Below are 19,326 nucleotides of genomic sequence, written 5' to 3' on the forward strand. Positions count from 1 at the left end.
GTTTTATTTAAACTAATTGGTATGATAAAAAAAAAATAATAAGAAAAACACTAATAAAATCTATTCTACGAAACAGATTCTATTTATTTTATTACCCCCTATTTCTAATTATTTATATTGAAGTTTTACGAATTTGAAAATGTGTTTTTATATTAAAAACATATAGATGTAAACATGAATTTAATGAGTTTTATTTTGTTCGAAATTTTGCTAATTCTTTTCTAGACGTGCATCATAGATCTTATACTCATAGAAGGAGCATCCTGGCGGAATAATGGCGGGTTGTGCGGTTTTAACTTTGATTATATATTAGTATATAACGTATGCTTTAAGAATAATACTAAACACAACCTAATTTTTACTAGGTATACATTTGCGCAAAAGTATGGAATAACATGTGCAGCGCAGTCACCGTTCACCGCGAGAACTACTAGCTCTTTCCGTCTATAAGTATAAAGTCTATGGTATGCAGTCTTTTCTTAATTGCGATTGAAGATGTTTAATTTTTCTGCCAATTAAACTTCATGTGACTGAGAATTTAAGTATAAAATCGATAGTAATAATGTTTGTTGATTCTTTAAATGAAATTTATAATGCGTTTATATGTAGGTGTTTATTTGTTTTAAATGAGTGCTGTGTATGTATGTATGTATGTATGTTTGTATGTACGTAATATGTATGTTGGTGTGTGTGTGTGTGTGTGTGTGTGTGTGTGTGTGTTTATGCAAACAAAAGAATGGAATCGAGTGGTGGGCGTGGTATGCACTAGTTGTAAAGAGTAAAAGGCTAGTTTTATTCTGAAGAAAATTGGAGCGGAAGGCAATTTCCTTTAGAGCCGCACCCTCGAGGGCACGCCTAGTTAAACACTGGGAAAAATCCAAAAAGTGACTGATTGTCACCGGCTGTACAGGTTCCTTAATAATTTCGCGTGCTATGTGTTCTTGCGGATTTTTCTCTTTGTATTATACATCTCATAACACTTTCTAAGTATGTTCGTGTAATATGTCTAATTTTCTGAGGAAAATTCCTCTGCCGGATTGTGCACAATGCGGAAAAATAAATTGTACTCACGCTAAATAAGGATCAACTATTCCGTTATTATAGTTGCACCTCGTATAGGTCGAGTCGTATATATAAACATGAACACGTTTTGGTTGGCACGCGTATGCTATATATTATTGTTATTATTAAGATACAAACTCGTAACGCACATCCGCTATTAGCTTCGCTTTATGTAAGGATGAGTATGTATTAAGACGAGAAATATGTCGCTGGCACATGTCGGTGTGGTAGTTTTAAGTCGGTATGATGAGTATATATTTGCGTTTGACCGATGTCTAAGACATGTGGTGTATGTAACGACTAACGGCTACTGTTTTTATAATACGCCGTAACGTTATCATGTTGAATAAATAAACGATATACTTTTGAATTATCTGTAACGTGACGTCACAAGCGTTACATTTTCCATCGGTAGTAAAAATGTTTATTATCTGTATTAAATGAAACCTGTATTTAATTGAAATATCTCGTTTTTTAATAATACATATTTATATATTTTTTTATATATAAATTTAATTAGCTGTTGTATGTGATATCAGCATGAATACTTATATATTTTTTTAGTTACACATGTAACTATAAGTTTGATTTAATCATTACGATTTACGGTATCAATATATTTATATTATGTTATATTCGATTCATAGTTATTATTATTTATTTTATTACAGTATTTAATGTTGTACAATAATAATAAACTTATTTCAAGAGCTGTAATGATCTAATGTAAATCTTAAAAACGTATTAACAGACAATCAATTACAATTATTTACATTCAATTAAAAATATACATTTTAAATTTTGGGTGATAGTTATAATAAAATTGTTTATATCGCTAAATGTCTGCAGGTAAACGACATTTGAAATATTATAAAAATAATTCATTGATATCGAGCAAACATTAAAACAAGATTCATTACTTTAGTTAAATGCAGAAACATAATATCCCAATTAGTGGTAAAAACTCAAGACATTTGATGTAACATTTTAATAATTTATACCCACTACATCATTACGTCTTCTAGTTGAAAACTAAAGAGACTAAGTGAATGTGGTTTAAAATTTCAGTAGTTAATGTATTTATAAAACTAATTTTGTACTCAAACATGTGAATAAAGCGTCTTTGTAATTTTCAAGTTAATAAACTTTACTGGGCAAAGATGAATTTCATTCTACAGATCTGAAATGAAAAATTAATTTCAATAATATGCTAATACGCTTTAGAGAGTCACAAAACAATTTGTGTCTTTAAAATATTAGAATAGATCTTTAAAAAAAATATTATATCAATATTATGATTGGTTTTAAGTACGGAATCGAACCGCTGTGGTTAATATGATTGATGAGCCATACACCTAGATATATACGTAGTCGTTGTACGGATTTCGTTTTTTGAATTCGCAATGCTTTGGTAAAATTGACAAATTTATCTAATGATGTTCTGTGAATTGGACAGCTTTCAATCAAACTTTGATCGGGATATCATTCGCGGTTGGAAATATTTTGTATTGCCACGAACTGCGTTTTAATCGATAAAATTATTTCAGTTAATATTATACGCATTATATTCTTTTATTCGTATTATTTTGAGACTAATGTTTAGAGTAGATTCTATGCTTAATTTGTGAAATAAAAATTACATGAATACGTACATAACACAGTGTATTTACATTATATATTTACTTCACGATGTTTATATGGTTTTTATACTCGTTCGGTTCTATTTTAATTGGCTGTTTTATTATTTATTTTATTTGTATAACTCACGTAGTTACGTGTCTTTTACAATATGTAATCACGCATAAAACTCTTGAAGCGCATACCTATATTATACAATATGAACGTAATTATCATCATTTGTATTTATTTAAAAAGTATTTACTGTCGATTTCAAATAAATTCTTTTATACAATCATATATTATATGTGAATAAAAGTACTTGTTAAAAAAGTATTAAGCATTAAAATGTCAATGGATTAGACGTTGATTGTATTGAACGTCTATTATTAAAATACGCACAATACATCTTGAATTACAATGCTTCGGCTTAAGTCAAAGGTACAAATCATACATAAATACCCAATAAAAAAAAACGAAATGTACAAGTGCGGCTCTCTTATTCTATTTGCATATGGTTATATTCAATTGTAAAATCATAATATGTATTCTTTTTTAAAAATAAAATAATTTTTATTATCACACAACGCATTAATTATTACGGGAAATGTAAATGGATTGCATTACGCATATTGTTGGAATACAAAAAACTATGGGTATTATAAATAAAATGAAAAATATCAACAAAAGTCGTATATACTTACTTAGATAAATAATTACATTTTTCGTAATACTAATTCAATTTGTTTAAGTGTTAGATTATTTTTGTTTGAGATAATAAGACTATAAAAATAACTTTTGGAGTTATAAGAAGGTCTAAGTGAACGATTGAAGAAATAATTAAGTTTTTACAAGTATACTATATGAAAGGATAACTTCCACCGAGTTCTCCTGGCTCCTGCGTAAGTCACTTTTAAACCGGTTAAAAATGAAATTCACTTTTATGAAATTCCCATGTAATGAAATCGTCAACTGTATGATTGTCGGTGTGAAATCAGAATTAGAAACAGAAATGGAGGAATGGGTTAATGGCAGGAACCTAGTTATTGCTGTGTTAAGTTTATTTTATGTTGATGTTTTGGTATACGACGTCATTTTTTCGTCGGTCAGGCTATTTGAGTCCCTCGTAAACCGTGGTTGGGTCACACAATCGCAGCCGTTGTACGAGTAAATCACAATTTATTGTTATTAATATAATTGATACAGTTCTTAACTATTGCAATAAATTATTTGTTTAGTTTTTAATTGTCTTGTCGCAGAAAAGCTATAATGTGAAATCATGAAAAATAAAATTTAATAGCATCCCCCCAAGTGGTCTTAGAGCGGAGAGAGAGTATATTTTGATATTGAAACACATAAATATTTTTCATTTTTTATTTCACTGGGAGGTCAATTATATATTTTGATAAATTTATACATTTTAAAGCGTTAATTAACATCGTTCCCTAGTCAGGATAGTGTGCTTAATTACTGGAATATTATTCTGAAAGATTTACTTATCCGTTATCTCCTTAAGTCTTATTATCCTTAGTTAATTTTAATTTTTTTTTCAAAATTTTTGTAAGATTTACGGTGCTCTTATATAAACACAATTATTATGAGGTTGGCATATTTAATGGTTCTATTCAAGAGGTGTTGAAATAACCATAAACATAATATAGTACCTCACAAACTCTGATAGTTATTTTACCTTAATCCCATCTACCAACCCTACTCATCAAAATATAACGCTTAATAATTATTTATTTTATTCACTTCATTTATAATATTCATAAATATTAATTTCATTCCACTACTGTCAATCAGTGTTTTGATAATATTTTTTAGTTCATTAAAATATCAGTTACGGTTTTTATTTATGTAGACTCATTGATAATGGAAAGCTAAAAAAACGACACTTTATAAAACTATAGGTTAAGTATTAGGGTACAGATTTAAGTACTTTTAAAATCATAGATATTTTTGATTTTTGATTTAGTTGTATTCATGCGAATCATTACTGAAGTAAAAAAGTATTCATATAAAATACCATAAATATAAAATAAAATTTAATTAATTACATTTTTTATTATAATTATATACCTACATAAATCTCAGCAATTGTATGTTTAAATTCCAACCTTTTGTTGATGACAAAAAACTGAGTCATAAACACATACTTACCTATATTTTAAAATATTTTGAAATTTGAATTAGTATAATCAAAATAAATACGAAAAAAAGACAATTTTGCATACAATTTTTAAATACATTTTATGACTAAGAGCTAATAAAACAAGGACTATACGATTAACGAAAATAAAGATAAAAACTGTTTCTGTGTTATATACTATGTGAAAGGACATTATTGTTATTGTTATGAATTAATTGATAAACCCATTATGACACCGCATATTTAAAATCCCGTAGTTAGTGGCGTTTTTTTACAATGTTTACATAGATTAACAAAATCCATTTATCAAAAGAATTCAATATAGTATGGTGTTTGTTGATTCATCTATAGTGTCAAATGATCAAATTCAGATGTTGGTTGCACAACTAAATTAATGTGTATTTGAAAGTATTTTGATATATTTCTATTTTTAATAAATGTATATACTTGAAAATTAAATTAAAATAAAATATTTTTATGGATAGCAGGAAATTATTATAAATAACAATTTGAGTTAGGCGCATGTATTTTAATTAAAATTCTCCCACCTAGTAATAACTTATAAAACATGATTATTTATTGCTTACGTTTATATATATATATATATATATATATATATATATATTTTACTATGTTTACATATGTTATAAAGTATAAAGGTAAGAAACATGATACGGGTGGGGAGGGGGGAGGTGATGGAAGAAAAAAAGCCATATAATAAAAACAAATTTTTTATATTAAATACAATTTATAAAACGTTGGGCTACATTTTACTTTTTTATCGTTTGTGTTTTCGTTATAAAGCATAAAACATCATTTTGTGCATACCGGGTCGTCATTTTGTTTTTTTTTTTAGAGTTACAAGAATATTTTTTGTGCCAATCTTAACATTTTGTTTGTCTACCTGGTTTTTTGTTGTCATTCATTCATTTTTTTTCTTATGAGATTTAATGAATTTTTTTGTATTCATTATAATATACCTAGTTTAATGTATAGTCGTAACTTATAAATGCTACTTAATTTATTTTTTTATGACTCAAAAATCAATACTCAATTATTAAAAACAAATTACGAATAGGTAGCGTCATATTTTACGCACATAATAATACTATTATTTTTAAAGTTATTATTAGTTATAAAATGTACAATGTTAGAGTGTAGCTTAACATTATTTTATGATTACATACTTACAATTTATACGTTTTTTTTATTGAAAAATAGTATTAAACAATATAACAATCGGTTGAATGACATTTATTAAACTATAACTACGTTGTTAAACTTAATTACATATAAAAAAAAATAGATTAGTTTATCAATAAGTAAATCATCAAATTTGTATTTGGGCCTAATGCTTTGTTCTTGTTAAGAGGTATTTTATAAATTTTTTTTTATATTCATTGATGTTCTTTTTAGTTATTCTAAGTGTTTTACTGTTAGGTTAACCCTACAGTTTGTATACTGGGGTGGTTTCTCTTAGCTATTAGGACCTAGTATAATATTTTAATTATTCTTGTATGATCTATCCAGAGACCAATAATTAAATTGAATTATTTTTTTCTTCTGATGTTCTCGGATTTGGTCAACCATAAATTGTGTTTTTAATTTCTTAGAGTTTCGCCTGCTGTTTTAACTAGTGTGTTTACTATTTTATTTGTTTTTGATTTGGGTTATGATGTCGGAGTAGATTATGACGTTTAGAAACTATAAGAAGTTATTTTTTTTCGTTTAAATATTTCAAGTTGATAGTAGTTTCTTCAATAAACATAACAATGAAAAAATATTAGTTAAAACAAAAAAAAAAACATTTCATTGTTTATAATAATTACTCCAGTTAATTATAAATTAAATTAATGTAAGAATAAATCCTATAAATAGGAAATTGGGAATATTAATTTATACCTTATTTTTGTTAAAAAAATAAATACAATAAGAAATCGTCGCACAATTAAATGTCTAGCAGTATTTCAGTAAATTCATGTTTATAATTATTTACATTAAACCTAGCTCTTAATCATTAGCTGCATTCATTATAACTATAGATATCTATAAGAAATAAAGGTTATAATTTAAATAATGATATTCTGCAAAATATTAAGAATTTACATTTATATTAATATTACGATTGCAATAAAAATTGTTAATAATGTTTAAATTAAATTATGAAGTACTTGTCAATCTAACTTACCTAATACATTTTTTTTAAAACTGAATAATCATGATATAATAAATAGCAATTTAAAAACTATATGAACTTATTTATTGAAGAAAAATTAATGACGGAAGTTTAGATAAATATAAGCCTAATATAAGACTTTCATCAAATATAAATTAAAGATACAAATTAAACCGTTGGTTTAATTTAATTTGATTTTGATTCAAAATTTCAAAATTAAGCAAAATAAAAAAATTTGGTACAAAAATATTCAAATACATAAATACTTTATTTTGATTCTCTAATATGTTATCAGTAAACTCGATAAAATATAGAAATTCCAATATCTGGGAAAGAAATTTAACATTCATTTTGAAAGTGGTATCGTTGAATAGCACTAATTGAGCATCAAGTTATGGCGTTATAGCTAAAATTAATGCCTACATTTTTTCTCTATTTTCAAGTACCTCCTATGATCTATTAATATAAATACTAAAGGTGTTGAACTTTTTTTAGTGTTAAAAAATCACGTGTTGGTAATTTTTGTTACCCATGAAATATGTTTTCTCAGGGTGATGGGATGTCAAAAAAGTTCACTGAAATTATTTTAATATCAGTTGTGTATTTTATTAGTCTTAAATGTTAAATGAAAAACAAGCAGCATTTATAGTTTATTAATTATTATAAAGTGTTATCGGTGCATCAGTATAAAATGTTTTCATCATCAAACGTATTGTAATAAATCGTATTAAAATCTTAATGTAGACACAGTTAAAATTGTCTTTATTAAATTGGATCTTGTAATTTTGTTAATAATAATCAGGTAATTTTAAGGACACCGATGAGAAATGTTTTTTTTCTAATAGCAGAAAACTAATTTAATAATAAGGGTGGTTTTTGGTATCAAATAGGATATACTAGTTTCTACTTTTAGGGCTTATAAAGTAAACAATTTTAAAAATAATTTGGGGAAAAATTGAACCAATAACTAGTTGATTTTATTTTTTGTTGTAATTCAAAACTAACAACTATAGATACTTTAATTTTGCCAAAATATTTATATTAATATTTTTTAGATATGACACAGGTTTTAGTTATTTTTGAGCTGTTTATTAATAGATATCTTTTTTTTTTATTTATGTGAATTAAAAATGAGAAGCGTAATATTCTTCTTATAAGCTGTTCTTAGAGTAATTAAAAATATCATAAATATAATATGTTCACTATTTTTTTAAGTGTTTGAATTTGAAATTCAGATTCGTTTTTGTATGCAATCATTTATCATACTTATTTTTGTTATATCCATTCACAAGTGAAATACTCTACGATTTGGTAGTCACTCTTCGATACCTGAATGATTTCGCATATTTTTAATTTTTTGGTTATATTTTGAGGAATTTTTTATTTTAATAGTATATTTTTTCAATATATGTATAGGAAAGATATTAAACTTTAGGTAATAAACTAATAATAAAATTAAAAATTAACAGGTTAATTCATTTTATTTATTTTAAATCTGCATGTAATTATTATTATTTACAGAGTAAATATGTACTGAAATACTTAAATATTTATTACATATTTTGAATAATACATTAATTTAAAATACATTTTTTTGCAACTTTTAAAGTGTTAAAAGTTGCTAAACTAAGTCCTAATGATAACCATTCTACGTATTAACAACATTTAAGTACCTAGTATATTATTTGTATAGCCCAATGATGTAATATTTTACGTCAAATAAAAATAAATCATTGGTTCATATTTATAGATGTATACATTGTATAATATTTATTTTTTGTAGTTTACGTCTTACGGCTTTTTAATATAATAAATTTAACAAAACAATAAATAATAACACAAAGATTATGATAAGTAATAATATGTAGTATGTACATAAAAAATTCAAATTTTTCATACCAAAACATACTATTTAATAACTCACACATAGTGGTAATTTTATCGCTTTCTCCATATGCATGGCCATATTGATACTAGACACGGTTTTTTTCAAAGGCCGTCCCCCAAAACCCTCTTTTTTATCTTAAGTCGAAGTTATCAGACTGTGGTCATGTTTTTTACACATTTTAAATTCCTTTCTCGGAATTCCCCCTCGGAATCATTTATGCTTCGTATCGAGCGATTTTCAAATTCATATGGCTGGTTGTGGTGTGCGGGTCGTGGACTGTAGTTCAGCGATTTGGGATAATCTCCTCGTCCGCAGCTAGCGCAATCCATCATTTACAGGGACTGTTGCCGATTGGCTGACATTGCAAATTTTAATACAAACGTTCTAAATTAAAATTTCCGTCGTCGATCGACGCCCGCACGTAGCCACGTTGGAACATGCTAATCGTAGCGCATCGGTCACGTAGTCTAGTTGCACGGCTAACATAATTGCGTATAGTTTATGCTGCAGACCAAACAATATATGTACATAATATTTTACTTTCTGTCTTTAATTTTATCTTTTGGTATAGGTATATTTGCGGGACAGTAAGTCTCGAGCAATATTTTTATTTAGTTTGACTATGCGATCTATTCGTGTTTTTTTTTAGTACAGTAAACACGTAGTGGTTTATTGTTCAGACACTTAAATTACGCAGGTATATATAAATTGTATTTTTTAAACTATGTTTCAGAATAAAATGATTGCGTTTGAATTTCTTTAACACATACCTTGACTATAACTGGTTTTGTTCAATAATTTTTATAATTTTTTTTTTTTGCTTTAAATATATATCTCGCTTATTTTATCAATTCTGTAATCAATTGTTAATAGTATTATTATATTTTATTATTATGGGTACAATATAATCAATTACTATTCGACTGTAACACGTAGCTATATTGGCTTACCGTCCATCGAACTCTCACGATGTTCTATATTCGCACTCCACTTAGGATCTTATATACTTAAGTTGCTGTTTAGTTTTACTAAGTAATTAGTTAAAAATAATTTAACATCAACGTATAATCTAATGTATTCTATATGGCACAACCTGTGAAATAAATATAGGTTTTTACAAATCCAATGATCTCGGTTAAATATAATTATTTATTACACTTTATACCTAGTCAGTAATGATGAAATATAGATTTTTACCACTATTAATGAGAAATCCGCATATATTGGACTACTCAATTAAGTGTATTATTTTCATTATTTTACGAATATCTTTTATCCCTAAGAAACTCATCGTTTGGTATTAGAGTTTTCATTTTTCTTTTCATAAGCATTAAGCATGTCATAATTTTTGATACTTAGCATTCGCGGATTTGTTATAAATATTTTTTATTTTGAGTGTTCTCAAACGCTAATTTCGTAAAATAATGTTACATCGATGAAATTGTTGTTGTTAGCTTTTTGGTGTTCTATAACTATACCGATAGGCAATAATACAGCAAACTACGGATGGCAATATTCAATATTTTGATCAAAAGCTTTTCCATTACTCTGTCTCTGTCTGTTTACAGAATATAGATAGTTTAAACAATATTTTAGTGGTTGAATATAATTAACAATTTTGTTGATGCCACCAATCGGTTATAATAGTATAGCTACATATAGGCATATACCAACCTCACAGTAAAATGTTGTACTTAATTGAAGAATATATAAACAGCGTGTTATTATATATTGGAATTATACAATTTTGAATCCGAAATACTGCATAAACAATATATAGTGGTATTGTATTTAATATTTATACAACCTCAAAGCTATATTGAATAACCAATATATTATTATGTGTATACAGTGTGCAAAAGGTTTTATTATTTTGTTTTTATTTACCGTTATTCCTAATATCGTATACAATCTCTTGGGAAATTCGAGAATGTCGTGATATTTGATGAGTAGTGGGTAAAGTTTTTACAAATTGACTTCCGTATGTGTATCAAATTTGATCACAAAGATAAAATAAAATTGAAAAAATCTATTCCATCTTAATTTAGGTTTAATTTTTAGGTTAATATTGGATTACCTTGTAAAATTCCGATTATCATAACTAGTATTTTTTAATAAATAATTAATGTAAATAAAATTGTGGTTTTCTCATATTTCGTGTCTAATTCAAACTTCGATAAATGAGTTATAAAATATACGAACAATAATATTATAGTTAGTATTTTACTTATAGCTTTAACTGAAGTATACAAATTGATATGAATAAAAAAAAGCCCACTCTTCCATCACTTATGTATCATAAATAAGAAATAATTAAAAAATATTAGATTTCTTTTGAATACAAACTTGATATAATTTCTTTTAATACCGATTGTGCCCTATATTATTATGTGTTACACTTTCGAGAATTTATATATTTTCGGTTAGTTGAATAAATTAACTATATTTTCAAAAAGTTTAAAGTTTTTTTTAATTTTTTATGTATACAATGTTTGAGAATCACACTTTCAACAAACATTCAATTCAATTTGTTTTTATTTATTATTTTGACTACAGTTTTAATCTAAGCATAGGAGTAGTTATTCCGTAACCACTGTTTATTATTAAGAATTGTTTTAGCTCAACAAGTATTATTATTATTATGTTTTTTTAAATGTGTATCTTAACAATGAATTACAATGATGTACCATGTCGATGATTTCATTGAATTTCATTAAATTGCATCACATTACGTCGTAATATTTATGATTTGATTTTCATTCATTACAAAATAGTTTGTCATCATAAGCCGTTTATGCTTATTTAAATCATAAGAATCCCTTATTTTCGTTACCTAAGCTTAACACGGGAGATTTATCTCACTTTATCTTTCAACACGAGCTAACTAGTTACAGTAAATCCGTAGGTTTATATTTTTATTTAAATAATTTAAATTAAAACTTGCTTCGGGTCAACTAAACTTTAAAAAAAAAATCTTGATCCAAATAATTTAAAATTTAAAATATCTTCGTAAAAGGATTTGTTGAAGTCTTAACATTTTGTAATAACTTCTGCATTTAAAATCATAATGAAGTAAGCCAGTAGATATTAGTTTACGTATACGTATTAGACGTTTAAATATAACTTTTCTGTAATTTGGGCTATCATTGAAATCACTATTTTTATACATATTTTACTACATGCAGCTATTTAATAATTCACTCTTAAAATAGTTTAATTTGTAAACAATCTAATAATTGAAACATCATTAATAATCCAATTAATGTATCTATAGATTTTATAATGTATATTATAATACTATTTCTGTTGATATAAAATTATATGAAATGGTACATTTTAAACAATCAACATAAAAATTAATATAATTTATTTATTTTTCATAATATTATCCGTTAAATTAATAAGTTTTATTTTAAACAGTTCACATCAATAATTATACTAATATATTATCTAATAAAAAATCATAGATCCAACTAAAATACTAAAAATAATAGTTTTATGTTTTGTTTTTATAAAATACTATAAGGTGCTCTATTATTATATTGTCGAATGCTCCATTAAAGTATTTTTTTATTATTATTATTATTTCCATTTTTCTTTATTTTCATTTTCAAACAATAGGAACGTGTTTAAAATAATAATATATCAATTTATTTTGTTTACAACGCATGACAGTATCTCAATTTATACAGATTTTAGATAGTGTTATTCTTTACTTGATGGTTAGACAATTGAATTTTTTTTAGTTTTCCTCACTTGACTCGTACCATATCAAAACATCATAAGTCGCACTTGTATAGTTCGTGTAAAAATATTTGATTTTACGATGTGTAGTATAGATCATATTATTATGTTATAATTTGTCGGTTATATTCATCACACTCATGTAATACAATAAAATATCAATAAGTTTAGTTGACTTATACTTACACAATTTTTAATTGAGAATTTAGTCTAGGTTTTGTTGTTGATTATTTAAGTAGTTTAAATTTTAAATTTATATTAATATACATTAAACAATGTATAACGAGTTAAAAAAATAAATACATATTATAGAAATTATTTAATTTTTTTTAATTATTATAAAGTTACACAATACAATATAATACATAAACACTTTTTAATTAAATATTTAATCTATTGATGAGAATAGAAATATATTTTTATTATTTTATAATATTAAAATATATGATTATTTTAATGGTTTTTTCCAACTGTTATGCGTTTCTTCTTCATGTTCATTTGTTGTATGTATATATTTATATATAATATGTATACATTTAAGAGCTTACCTTAAACAAAATATTTAGTATACATACATATGTGTTTACAAATGTATTTGTATTAAGCCTTTACGTAATAATTCATTTTGTATTCCTGTGTATTCAAAATGATTTCCCTGAGGTGTCAGAATATTATATTTCGATAGGATAAAAGAGGATAATGTATTCGTTTCCAAACCAGTAGGGTGGATATGTATATAATATGTATATATATATATACTTATGTATTTATTGATTTAGGATTTTATTTAGAGTTTTCTGGTATTTACAATACTGAATAATTTTCAATTTTCGGCAACTCTTTTAATCCACAAAAATAAATTTATATTTTATTTTTCAAAAATTAATAAAAATTATGGATAATTTAAAACTAAGAGTAATGTCAAAAAGTAAAAAAAATTTACATCTCAAAGTTGATTAATATAACTCATTTTATCGACTTAATTTGATAATTTGATTCCTTTTTTATCTATGACTCAGCAGAATGGAGATTCAAAAATATTAAATGATTCAATTCTTTTTGTTATTTTATTTGTGACTTTGTACATTGTTACCGTATAAAAATATTATTGATGACACTTTTTCTATTGGTTGTAAAGGTTTATACGACTTAGTTTCCGTGTTATGCTGTGTTAGTGGTTTAACTGCTCTACTCTGTCGACATCTCAACTGTATGCGGTCATAAACAAATATAATGATGTGTCTACTCCTAATATATCATTTTATAGAATAGTTTTGAACGAATGATTGTAGAATATAAGAAAAGCCTACACTAGGTTCTCAAAATAATTATATTTAATAATTGTAAAAAATAGCTACGTTTTTTAAAACGGAATATTCGAGATAATCATTTTTTTTTTTTTACTTGATGAATATTTACAATCTGTATACCAATGCATATTAATTATTTAGAGTGGAAATGAAACAAAAATATGATATAATAACATTGACTTTATCCAATCATAAATCTCAGCGTATTATTATGTGTTAACTTTATTAATATTATTTTTTTGTATGCAATTAAATATTTAAATAATAATGGGCCATTGATTAATATTTACAGATTATTGTATTGAATTTGTAAAATTCAATTTTTTTTAATAATAAGTGACCAACTGGTTAATAATTTATATTTTAAAATATGGATGGAAAGCGTGTAGTTTTGATTCTAAAAATTATTGTGGACCGTGTTTCTTGGAATATATACGAATTGCAGCCAAAATTTTGTCGATTAAATATTTTTGAAATATAAAATTATTATTCTAAACTTTTATCATTACATATAATTTAAATTTCATTAGCCATTAGAAAAAAAGGTAAACCATAAACAAAATTAAAATTAAAATCCATAAGTGGTGAAACGTTCTTAGCTGTAGAAAAGGTGACAAATAAGGTTTATTTGGCATTTTGTATATCCATTCTGTTATTATATTATATCCTTTTTTTTGAATTATGAAATACATTTTATTTTATTTGGTGTATCGGCTGTATCGTGTAACATATAAATATAAATAAAATAAAGTAAATGAGTGTTTAAGTTTTGTTCTTTTCAAAAAATCATAATAAATAATTGTTGTTTATTTTTATTTTTGTTTCAGGTAAGAATAAATTGTATTATATTAGTTTCAAATTATTATTCAAGAGTCTTCTAAATATTTAATTTTTTATTGGGTTAATGTAAGTTACAAAAACAAGGTATAAGTACTGTTTTTATTTTATATTACGAATGAATTAAATGCTTTTAATTTTATACTTATTTAAAACATGTATAAATTTAATTTTAATTCCTATACTTGTAGATTGTAATGAATTAAAAAGATGCATATTTTTCATATTTTTATTTTAATTGCCAATTGTAATTTTTTCAAATATATTATGTATTCATGGGTATAAGTATAGAGCTTACAATTTAATTACTAATTAGTTTAAACATTTTAATATAAGTGAAAAATACCTAACGATAATTTGATCCCTTTAATTTCTATATATTATATGGTATATTATTAGATGTGTTATATTATTATATCAGAAATTTTACTCTAAATCCATCAACATCAAATTTATCACCAATATATTCATTCAAATTGTATATCTTTTAAACTTTTATATAGCTATTGTATTTATTAATCATTTATCCCTTCCCATGTAATCTAAGTTATACATATAAATATAATATATATATATATATATATATATATATATATATATTTATCCTAATAGTTACTGTAGTTGAAGACTTATTAATTTGTAGGATTATATATTTTTGATAAATTTCAGATAGTATAAATAGTATTTCGTATTTAATTTGGCTTGTATATGGAAAAAACACTGTGTTTAGAAGTTTTATTGTAATAGTTATTTCAAATTTTGTCCCATATTTTATTTTACCTACTTAAATTGAGTCAAACATTTGTTTATTTAATTACTAATTAGTATGGAAAAAAATCGCAATATTTCTCTATGGCCAACCATCAGTTGTAACATCCTATTTTTGAAATTCATTAATCAGCTCTAATATATACGTAAAAATTAATTCAACGTTAAAAATCGGAAATTGTAAACAATAAAGTGATCAGTTAACGATAAGTTATAACGACGTTATATTTAAAAATATTAATACGCGTTAATGAAACTTTTTGTTTATTTATATATTTTCGCTATTCAATTCTTTATTTACTTACTTTATTTTATACAATTATGATAATTTGTCGTATTATAATATTTTATGGAATGTCGTACCATATGTTTTTCTTTATTAATAACTTGTTTGTAACAAATTCATATAAAATAATCATACTCTAAATTATTACCTAGCTCGTTTGATGTACCAAATATTTTTACGTGCATTTTATCATTTGTCAAATCAGTTAAATTAGGTGTGACATTTTCTTTTTTTTTTTTAGTTTATTGTAATTCAAAATTTTCTTCGCAAATATTTTTAACAGGGTATCATTTGACATACATACATTTAAAATAATTAATTTTTTTAAATGAAAAACACTCGTCCTGCTTAATCAATTTTAAAAATAAGTATTTATACGATTTTAAGTATTTATAAAATGGTATTTTTTCGAGATTTTATATCTAGATTTCTAGCTAGAAAACATTATCTTAACTTGTTCTCTTTAAAACACAAATTTAAATTGTCTTTTATAGTACTTATACAGTTTTACAGTTATATGATAAACTTATCTTGCTGGATTTGATATGACTTTGATATGCTGTGAATCTTCTACTTAAATGTTATAAATCCATGTGTTCATAATATACCTGATTTTTCAACACAGATACTTGTAAATTATTACTAACGAAAGTAACATTTAATTTACAACATGTATATTGCTTCAATATCGAAATATTAAGTTCGATTCGTCTCTCTTCTATTTCATCGTGTTTCAAGTAACTTTTAATTCTCATTATTTTAATGTTGTATATAAATTTTTCAATAATAAAGTATGTACATCTAAAAAAAAATGTTTTCACTTCATTAGATATAAATGATGACTCAACATTGTCATTGAATTGGATTGGATTCTATACTATAAGGAAACTGATATCTATATTGTAATTTCACAGTGTGTCTATGATAATCCTATAAAACTCAATAATTCAGCGTAGAATCGTTAAATCTTAACCTAGATTTTATGCCCAAAATAATAAATGTAGGTATTATACTTATGTATCGGATTTTAAAAACAGATATTGATATCATTTTTAAAATTTCGGATTACCGACTTCTTAACTTTGAGCATTGAACTCAGGTATCTTGAATATGAGGTATTATTTTATACTAAAATGTTATATAATATTTCATCATTATTATTATTATTTATTATAGTTTTTTTTTATACATATTTATTTATACTGTTTTGACAGAGAGACTACGTCTTAGTAGCTGTTAATCGATAATGTCACGTGCTTTATTAAATAACGATACTGATTACCTACTATTTGATACATTTTATTTAATTCTGCTATAAGTAGGGTAATTGTACGACCCATTGTTGTTGCAATGTGAGTGAGCCCTTTATACGTGTTCGTAAGGGTATACACCCATTTTATTGAATTATTATGCATCTTTCTTACCTGTAACTGTTTGATTATTATTTTAATTTAGTTTTAAAAATCTTAAAAAAACTTTGTAAAATATAATAAGTACACATATATTTTTAAAAATAATCGCTTCATTTTATTTTCCGTATACTATAAATACATAATATTATACAAAGACATTATAAATTATAATGTATTTATTATTATAAATCAATTAAAAATATGAAATATGTTTTAAGATTATAACTCTTAATATCCAATTAAAAATTCCCAAAATACTATAGTGAAATAATATATACATATTTAACGCTTATATATCCAAGCAATGAAATAAATTTGTGGTTCGGTGTATTTTAATTTGTGTGCTTACGAATTCGGTCGTTACATCTATAAAATGTCGGATAATAATATTTAGTTTGAACAGTTCCCTAGTTGAATTAGAATTCTGGATGCCTTCTTTTATTATACCATTCATTTTTTTTCTCATTATTATCACCAAATTTACTTATTATTATTAATTTTACAGATTGTGCATTATTTGTCCACGTGTATGACTTATTAATTAAGAAACGATATATTATGACTTCTTTTTTGAATTTGAAAGATTTCTTATACAGTACATCAAATATGTTTATATATATATTATTATCTGTAAATTTATTTATTGAATTCATAACATAATATATATATGTATATATATATTATAATTTTAATGTAATTTCGAAAAGTACAACACAATTTTCTATGCAAAATACGAATACTCGTTTAATTCTACAACCATACATAAAACGCGAGTTGTTTTTTTTGCGCGAAACTTAATATATCTGGTTATAGAATTGCGAACATCACTGTTCACTGTAAGAGAATAATATTATTTAAGTCCTTATTTTTAAGTCGTTGTTTGTTTGTTTTTTTTTTTATCCAGTATAAAATTTAACGGGATTTTTATTTTATTTTAGTGTGTAACTACTTATTTACTTTCAAAATATTATTTCTGCCATTGTTGCCATTGTCCATATAGCTTATAAATTGTTATTGTTTCGATATTTGTTTTTTTAAGTTTAAAAACAAATATATATATATAATATATGTAGACTAGATATTTTCTTGAATTATATATTGATGTGTAGGTATATTACTAATTTTTCAATACCCTTAAGTATAATGTTTAAATAATTATAAAAATATATCGAAAAAAGCAAAAAAACACAATATCTGAGTGTTATATTAGTTTTCTTAATCATCGCATTGAAAAACGATAAGATTTTCCTAACCTTTAATAAAATTGATTTTGTATTAAAATGCTAAGTCCTAATAATTAAAGTTCTAAATTCTAATGAATTAAATAATTACAATAGTATTAAGTAAAAATAGAAAACTAATTAATTTTAAACTTCATATTTAAATTTTTTAAACCTCAAATAAAAATAATAATGATATTATTTGATTTTTTAATGAGTTAAATAAATAAAAAAAAAAGTATAATTTATCTGTATGAAAACCATGATTCATAAAAGCTGATGAATATGTTAATTTTTTTTATAAAATGAAACACATTTTACTGTAATACATAATAAAATAATCTTGAGGATAGAAGATCTTAAAAATCGTTACTTTACTACATAATAAAGTTTTTATAATTTACATTTTGTTGATATAACGTTAAATTGTTATATTTTAAGTATGGAGTATTTCTTCTTTTTATATTATGTCATGTACCCAATTAAAATTTAATTGTAATATCAATCAACTCAAGTTATCATCTAATTAAATTTAAATCACACTTTTATTCATTAACTTTGTAATGAAACTTATACACAACATTTCTTTTCTCTTTTATAATATTTCCTATTCATTAATTTTAATTTATTTTATCCTGTTATATCTATTGTTAACTTTTATAATTGTAGGATATGATTGAGTTCCTTATGCTATTTAACGGTTTGTTCACGAGGTGAGATTATCTAAAATTGTGCATTGTTTTATAATAATAAACGAAAGGCGTTTTACTTGTACAATTTAGTTTAATTTTTAACTCTCAATCAATTAAAATAAAAATGCCAAATATTTTTTTTTTATAAGAATACAAATAATT

The 19,326-nt window shown here is 24.2% G+C and overlaps 2 protein-coding genes across 4 annotated transcripts in view; one reads left to right on the forward strand and one right to left on the reverse strand.

Annotated features, from left to right (window-relative positions):
- LOC114125221 (14 kDa phosphohistidine phosphatase) overlaps nt 1-19,326 on the forward strand; it is a 167,695-nt gene that overhangs the window by 51,137 nt on the left and 97,232 nt on the right. The gene's annotated exons all lie outside the window — the stretch shown is intronic.
- Nucleotides 1-19,326, reverse strand: part of LOC114125203 (arrestin homolog) — a 104,083-nt gene that overhangs the window by 46,301 nt on the left and 38,456 nt on the right. The window contains exon 1 of one of the 2 annotated variants that reach the window (XM_050203436.1): nt 2,443-2,446. The exons of the other annotated variant lie outside the window; for it this stretch is intronic. The gene's annotated coding sequence lies outside the window, so the exon portion shown is untranslated. Of the gene's footprint in view, nt 1-2,442; nt 2,447-19,326 lie in introns of those variants that run through there. 2 annotated transcript variants of the gene reach the window in all.

The sequence above is a fragment of the Aphis gossypii genome, chromosome 3, assembly GCF_020184175.1.
Source record: "Aphis gossypii isolate Hap1 chromosome 3, ASM2018417v2, whole genome shotgun sequence".
NCBI lineage: Eukaryota > Metazoa > Arthropoda > Insecta > Hemiptera > Aphididae > Aphis > Aphis gossypii.